Source organism: Acartia tonsa, chromosome 7 (assembly GCF_053477335.1).
Source record: "Acartia tonsa isolate MP-2025a chromosome 7, ASM5347733v1, whole genome shotgun sequence".
Lineage (NCBI taxonomy): Eukaryota > Metazoa > Arthropoda > Copepoda > Calanoida > Acartiidae > Acartia > Acartia tonsa.
The window spans coordinates 23,695,025-23,703,098 of NC_137266.1; positions in this window are offsets into that span (position 1 = coordinate 23,695,025).

Here is an 8,074-nt window from a genome sequence, read left to right on the forward strand (position 1 = left end):
ACAAGGAAATATTTTTAATGAATATAACAAGTATTTAAGGGAAAGAGCAATGGATAATGATTTACTCCATTTAAAAATATTATTTTATTATATTCTGTCTCCTTTGCTTGTTAATATTGGAGGAGGATGAGATTAGCAATAGATTGATATACCTCTCAAATTGGAAACACAAAATCATAAACATATATGTCGTCTTCCTTGTGAAGATTTATTAACTTTAACACTTTCCTCTAATAATATAAATGTTTTAAAAAGAGTTATTGCATTTGCATAATAAAGCAATACATCGACTCAAAGTCTTTCACAAAGTTCGAATGTTTGAATTTGTGTGTTTGACATTAAGTAATGATTAATTGTAACGAATTTATTTTATGGATTAAAAATTACAAAATAGTTTTGGACAGGACACAATTTTAGTTTTCAGTTATGATCCTTCACTTATACATTACAAACGTTAATTAAAAAAAAAATGAAGACCACTTCTACCCGTCATTATGTTAATAGCCTTAAACCTGCCTAAATTATAAAAAAAATCTGGATGATTTTTCCATCCATTTTAATAGTAAAATAAATCGTGCTATTCTAATGCAAAATGCTAATGTCGTTGTTTATTAAGTTTTTTTTGTCGGTTTGTCGGAAATGCTAATAAAAATATATATATTATATATACTAGCGACTGCGCCCCTAGCATTCAGGTGCTCTATATTCGAAGGGATATAGAAGGGCAAAAAATAGCCTGAAACCATACCCAGATTTATTTATGAAAATAAAATAGCCTCTCATATCCAACTCAAGACTTGTAAGAAGATTAACATAAAGGGAGAATCATATCGGTTCAGCACTTAGCGAGATCCTTTGCTACAGACAAAAAAAGCTTTCTACTTTATATAATAGGATACATTTAAAGGTTTTGTGATTTTTTATGTTTATCATGTCCTTCTTTCTCTTGATTTATGTATGGAAACGTGATTTTTCGGCTCCTATAAAAAGGTAAACTTTTTATCAACATTTCCTTATTAAGGGTCATAATCAACTATAAGTCACTCATGGTGGTCAGACTGCTTAAAGACAGGTTTTTAGCTATTTTTACATTCTATTTTACATATTTCCCCATATCTTTGGTGTTTATCGTCCAATTTTCGAAATATTTGTTGTTAAGGATATCAAAATTAAATTTCCAGTCGTTTCAAGAAACATCAATAGCGGTCAGACTGTTTTTTTTCAGGTTTTTGGCTATTTCATATATTTTTCACATTTTTCTTTTGCTGTTCTTGGTCCGATTTTTAAAATTTTTGTAGTTAAAAATATCAAAAAAAATTCTCCCGTTGTTTTAAGCATACAGTGTGTAATTCACTTTGACCGTCAGTCTGTCAGTCATAGTACTAAAATATAAAAATTAAGAAATTATAAAAAAAATTGAAAAGGTTTCGTGATTTTTTCCTAATATACAAAATTTCCAATACTAATCAAATACTAATCAAAATTTCTGTTCCTCTAAAACCATGCTATTCTTTATATTGCTGTGCTTCTTAATGACGTCACTATCCTAGTTATATATATTTAAAAACTAATAAAAAAATACAATATTTATATTTACATACACAAAATGCAAAAACATAATCTTTACATAAAAATCTAGACATTAGTTTCTTCTTCTTTCTGGTCCTCTGGAAAGACTGGTTTTAACAAAGTTTTATCACACATTGCAAAAAAACATGTTGTACAACTATATATAAATGCAAGAACATGAATAACTATAGAAGAAATAAAAAAATTTAAAAATCTGTCACAAAAAAATTACAGTTAACAGGTAAAGTATCTATAAAAATGAATGGAAATATTATGCCAAGTAGAGAGTACCAAATGGTAAACAGGGAATTAAACAAAACAATATTTCTCCAATCATCAGGTTTTTTAGCACCGTCAGACAACATGAAACTGATCCTACTAGGATCTAAAATAGATTTGATTCCAACAAGTTTGATTAAAGCTAAAACAGTGTCTTTAAGGTTATAATCAGTGAACCAAAAAACGAATACAATGACAGGTTAAAAATCTAAGCATGTGTAGATTATAGCAAAAGTTTCAGCATACATATTTTCATCATTATAATACAAACTAACGCATATTAAAACCCTTAAAAACAGAGCTATTTTTCTCGGAAGTTCAACCAAGAATACTTTTATGGTTAAGCATGTTTCAGGTTCACGTGCACTAACTCTTCTCATGTCTATCTTACTTAAGCCATAAAATAGACTCAAACAAGAAATAATTGCACTCGCGATACGTAACACAATATTCACAGGAATACATCCTGCAGGGCCACATACCTCGAACAATTTGTTAAATCCATCATTTAGCATGATGAATATTTGGAGACTAGCTTGCAAGTAGGATTCAAAATAAATTTCCTCCTGAAATAATAAACTATTATAAAGCTTGTTTTTTTTTATTTTAACCCTTACAGATCGGGCCCCAATTCCCACCTTAATAGATCGGGGGGGGGGGCTCCTATTACAGATAAAGACGTAAAAAATTTTTTCTGATGGTTCATGTGTATTTTTAGAGAAAATTACTTTTTCTACTCATAGCGGTCAGACCACTCCTTAGCCGCTTTTTAGTGGCCAGCCGCTAAATTTTAAAACAACTGTAGAGCGGCCAATTTTGCAGCTAGGATGACCTAATTTTAGGACGAACTTTTATTTTTCATTACAAAAAAATTACTTTTTCTGATCATCGCCGAAAAACGGCAAATCGGAAACTGCCATTTTCGGCGATTACGGCGGTAAAACGGCGGTTGGCGGCGCCAATTATAATTTTATCTGTTTATTGTTGCTCAAGGATTTATAGGTATCTAGCTGTAATAGAAGCCACGATATTCATAATATATATCTGTTGTAAAAGCCAGACTAAAATCGGTCATAAAGTCGGTCAGGGAGCAGTCAAACAGTCATAACACCACTTTTCTCAGAAGGTCATTGATATCTAAGTATTCACCAAAAAAATTTTAGGTTTCTACCTTATACACAAAAGTCATAATGTAGAAATTAAGATTTATTTAGAATATTTTCTAATTTTGGTGGTACCCAACCGACTTTGACCGGACACCACGACCGACACAGACCAGATATCCTCATAAAATCAACTCTTGCCGACGTATAATTACTAAACTTAAAAAGTCATGAAGTCACTGCTCTCCATCTTACCTTCAAAAAAAATGAGATTGAAAAAACTAGAGGGGGAGCTCTTGTTTTCTAATTCATGAATGCTTGCTATTATATATTATTACTAGCGGCTACGCCCCTAGAAGCCTATAGGGGCACTTAAGGTAGGAAAAGAAAAGTCGACCTCATCCCATTTTAAATTTCAATTTCAAAAAATTTTAAAAAGTATTTTTGGGAGGGAGGAGGGTGAAGACACCCTCCCCAAATAGTTTAAAACCTTGTCAGGACCTTTAAGAAGCTTCACTGTAAAGGAGAACAATATCGGTTTAGCGGTTAGCGAGATCCTTCGGGACAGACAAAAAACGCTTACTACTTTATATAATAGGATGTAATTCCTAGCTGAATTAAAGGATCAAATATTTTTGAGTTGTGTCTGTTTTTCATGGGAAGATAATTTTTCTTTCTAGAAATTTGATTCAGTAAATAGGTCTATTTTCTGCTTTCATATTAAATCTATACTTGAAAAGTTATCATGTTGATGTTATATACAGAAGTGTGTGAATCACAAAAGATGATCTAAAAAATTGTTAGACTGATTTTTTTTATCAATTTTTAAGGGATGTTTGTAGATAGAAAGGTTTTTGTCTTTTATACTTTCTTTTACCTTGCATTGCTTTGGTGTTCTTTCTTTATGTTTTTAAACTCATGGATGTTGTTATCCTTGTCATTATAATAATGTTTTCCTTAAGACTAACCTTTAATCTCCAATACTGTTCTTGGATATTTTCATCATCTGGCTTTCTGATGGCCTGAAGTCCCAGGTAAGGCACCATTAGCTGATTAAATGTTGCGGCCAGGTATTCTCTTGGCTTCCATCTCAGGTCTGGTTTCTTACAAACCTTCAGTAGGCTGAACAAGATTGGTAGAACCAGGATGATAACTGTGAATAAATCTTTTTTTTTGTGTGTGAATAGTTTTATTTTATTGGCAGCTATCTATCCTTAAATTATGAAAGGTGTAAAAGAAATGATCTACTTCTATGTAAAGAAAAACTTATATTCCAAAATCAAGAATCTTTAGATCATGGAAAAAATGTCAAACTTAAAAAAAAAGAATCCTGTCCTGATGCTGTGAAGTATTTCATCTGGCCTCTACTGTAGACATCCTAGGTAAAATAAACATCACTGGTCAAATCAGCTATGGGAAGAAGAACATTTAGCATAAATTTCAATGCTAATCCCAAGAAAATTTTATCAAATTGTATTGCCAATTTTTCTATCGCTATAGATTATATCAACTGTGTCAACAATATGATAAATGAAACGTTATCAAAAGGAAATATTTTAGCTTACCAAACTTTTTAATATGATATAAACAATCATAACAACACCCATGAGTATTGATACACAAAATAAAAAGTAAAGATAATAAAAAGTAACATAACATTGTAGTAAAAATTCCATTAAAGCGCTGAAAGCCTAAATTTGAGTATACTAAGATGATTTTTGGCTTATTAAAACCATTTAAAGCAAGTAAGATTCAGCAGGTGCCAGAAAAACTCATTTCTGATTTCAAAAGTTGCCTAGTTAGTACATTATCAATGTAACTTTGTGTTTGGACCAAATAAGGCATAAAGAATATAATTAAGTATTTTATTTATCAAAGTCTAAATAACACATGTTATACAATATCTATCCCAAAATAAAACAACAATCAGATATTAGTCCAAACTGTATTAAAAAACCTGTATTTCAAGGATAAATATTACATAACAGCATATTATTTTTAGGCATCTTTAAATTTACATCTAAATTTTAATTGGCTTCTAAATGTAGGTTGTTTGTTTGTTTGTGATGGTTCTATTTTCCAAAGAACATCCAGTATTCAACTTACTTAATGTCTGTCAGTCAATGGACTATGCAACAAAAGACATCTAAACATTTTTGTTACAGGTTTTGTGATTTTTTAACGATCTTAATATCTTCTAATGTTCTTTTTTCTCCTTTTTTGATTTATGACCTTTGAACATTTGCTTGATTAAATTTGTCCATTTAGCAATTCAGTTTGGTGCGAGAGAGGGGTGGGGGGGTACGAGGATGACTAATACAAGTGGAAGTCTCTCATATTAGAAGCTTAGCTATTCTATGAATTACTTTGTCTGTTCGTCTGTAATGTTATTGGGGAAATGTGATTTTTTACCTGCTATTTAAGATAAATAACTGAAAATTGCCTGTACCAAAAGCATGTAATTTAATCAAAAGTCATGGTAACTAATGTTAATTTTTATAAAAATCAAACATCTGCTCTTGTTATATCCTCACTTGGTCTAATATTTTATTATTCTTTCAAAAATTTAAGATTCTTCATAATTAGGGTTGGTTATTATAAACCAGAGCTCAGTAGCTGTGCGTCAGCCGGAACTAAGCCTCAAATTTAAATCATTTTGAATGCTTTGAAATGTTTTTTGAAGTGATTGCCATATTTAGATCAAGTTTCAGACTTCCAAACTTAAAATTGTGAAAAGTTGATTTCTCATTAGTAAAATAAAATACTACTAAACAAGGATGACAACATCAAAAAAAAACGAACATTTACACTTGTAGAGTTCCAGAATTGATTAATCAGAATATAAATGTATTAAAGTTGAAACAAAATTATAAATAAATTTATTGAAAAACTGCTTAAATACAGAATATTGTTAAAGGACATATTTACATTTTTAGGACTTGATTATAGAGATGCTTCGCATATGACATTGTACTTTTGGTAACGATTTTAGAGATACTGCGCTTTCTAAATGATACCTACCTACTACAGGAATCGCCTTGAAAAGTTTGAACTCGATAGGACAATTCTATCCTGTTCAAATTAACAACTATCTATTACGTACGGACAGGCGGATCGACCCTAATTATAGAAAAGCCTCGCTTTTAACAAGTGTATAAATTAGGAAGAAAAACATAAAACAAACATAGAAAATGAAAGTGTAGAATGAAAACAAGCCAAAACAAACTTGGACACGCCCTATAGGTACACAACATCAGGGGTTGAAGGGGATAAGATAATTGCCAATAATTTATGTTCTGTAGATAACAATTATTGGGTGTTACGTTTGGACACTAAACTTAATGAATCAAATTTCCAATGTCCAAAGTTGTTAAGCCAACGAATAAGAAAACGTTATATACAACCTTGGAGACTATTGTAATAAATACCCCAATGTCCCCTCCCTCCCTGAGACAACATAGTGTCTATGGATCACAGAACACCCATTCTTATTTTTTAAAATAAATTAAAAGTAAGGGGGGTCGATGAGTTTTTTTTTCCCTAGCTCTTTTAATTAATATTTCAAAATAAGTGTAAGGGGTTCTGTGTTTAAAATAAATAAAAAATAAGGGGAAGGGGATTTTTTTACCTTAACTCTATTTTTGGGGTTCTGTGTTTGATTTGGCACTTTGGGTAAAATTGATATTAGTAAGCTATTTATGTATACAATTGGCAAAGAATAAAAAATTAACATGATGCAGTTGTTTTTCATGTTTTGGGTAATCCAGTGAGTAGGTATATAATGTACTATTTTCTTTGGTAAGATATACGATTAGATACTATAGTCCAATTATATAATAATAATTCAGGATTTTTCTGTGTGTCTATCTAGTATCTTTAGCGAATGATCTCTCTATCAGCTGAACTTAAGTGGTTCTCCTTTACAATTAGCATCTTATATATCCGGAAGGAAGGTTAAATGTTTTAATAGGGTTCCTCAATCCTTAGTCCTCTTTCCGTTTAATCCAAGGGAGGGAGGGGACATTGGCCTGTTTATTACGCTTATCCCTAAAGTTTTATAATGACATTTTCTTATTTGTTGGCTTAAAAACGTTGGGGGACTTTTTAGGTTGGTTGGTTCATTAAGTTAAATGTCCACACGTTTCAACCACGTATCGTAGGGATAATTTTGCGTGTCATCTTTGGGGATGTGCTTCAATTTATCAGCCATTGTCTTATCCCTTTAGATCCTCGAATCCCTGTCTCTATTCTAAATATATTTGCATAGCAACTAATAGTATACATACGTTTATCCCATAATTATATAATTGTTGCATTTTTATTAACGTTGCCAAACGCAGCAAAAGATTATATTAAGGCTATTTTTAGAGCGACTCTTCTCATTAACTCCGTTCGTTCGTCCGTAAAGCTATTTTCTCGGCTGGAAGTTAACATATAATGTTGTTTTTCTTGCTAAATAATATAAAAATTGAAGCACTTTGTCCGTGCATTCATAATTATGCTGTGCTTCGTTACTTAAAGATGTTGTCATCCTTGTTAAAATTTTATTTAATACAAAAGTAATTTGGCAGAAAATGCAAATTTTCTTAAACTAATGTTTTATTTTAGCCTTGTTTTATGAAATTTATTTTACTTGTTGAAACACATGTATAAAATATGATCAATATATGATATAATACTCTTGTATTTTGTGGAATAAAAGAAGTAATACAGTCTGGTCATTTATTTAATACTTTCAAATCAAATATAAACTACATATATATCTCTGCCAGGGAGGGAGGGGACATTAGGCTGTTTATTATTCAAGTCCTCAAAGTTTTGAAGAGAATTTTCTTATTCGTTTTCTTATTATTGTGGGTACTTTTATTGAATTTCGATTTATTGGTTCAGCAAGTTGAGTGTCCAAACGTTGCAAAATACTGAAGAATTTTCGTTTATCATCATTGGGGATGTACACAAATTAATCGGGAATTGTCTTATCCCTTTAGAACCCTATATCTCTCCACTGTTTTTGTTTCTTATATCAGAAATTTTTGGATAAGTATTTTAAGATAAATTAACATTTTATTTTTATGCTTAACCCCCGCAGAAATGGCACTAACCCTGTGGGGCTACCCTGTAGC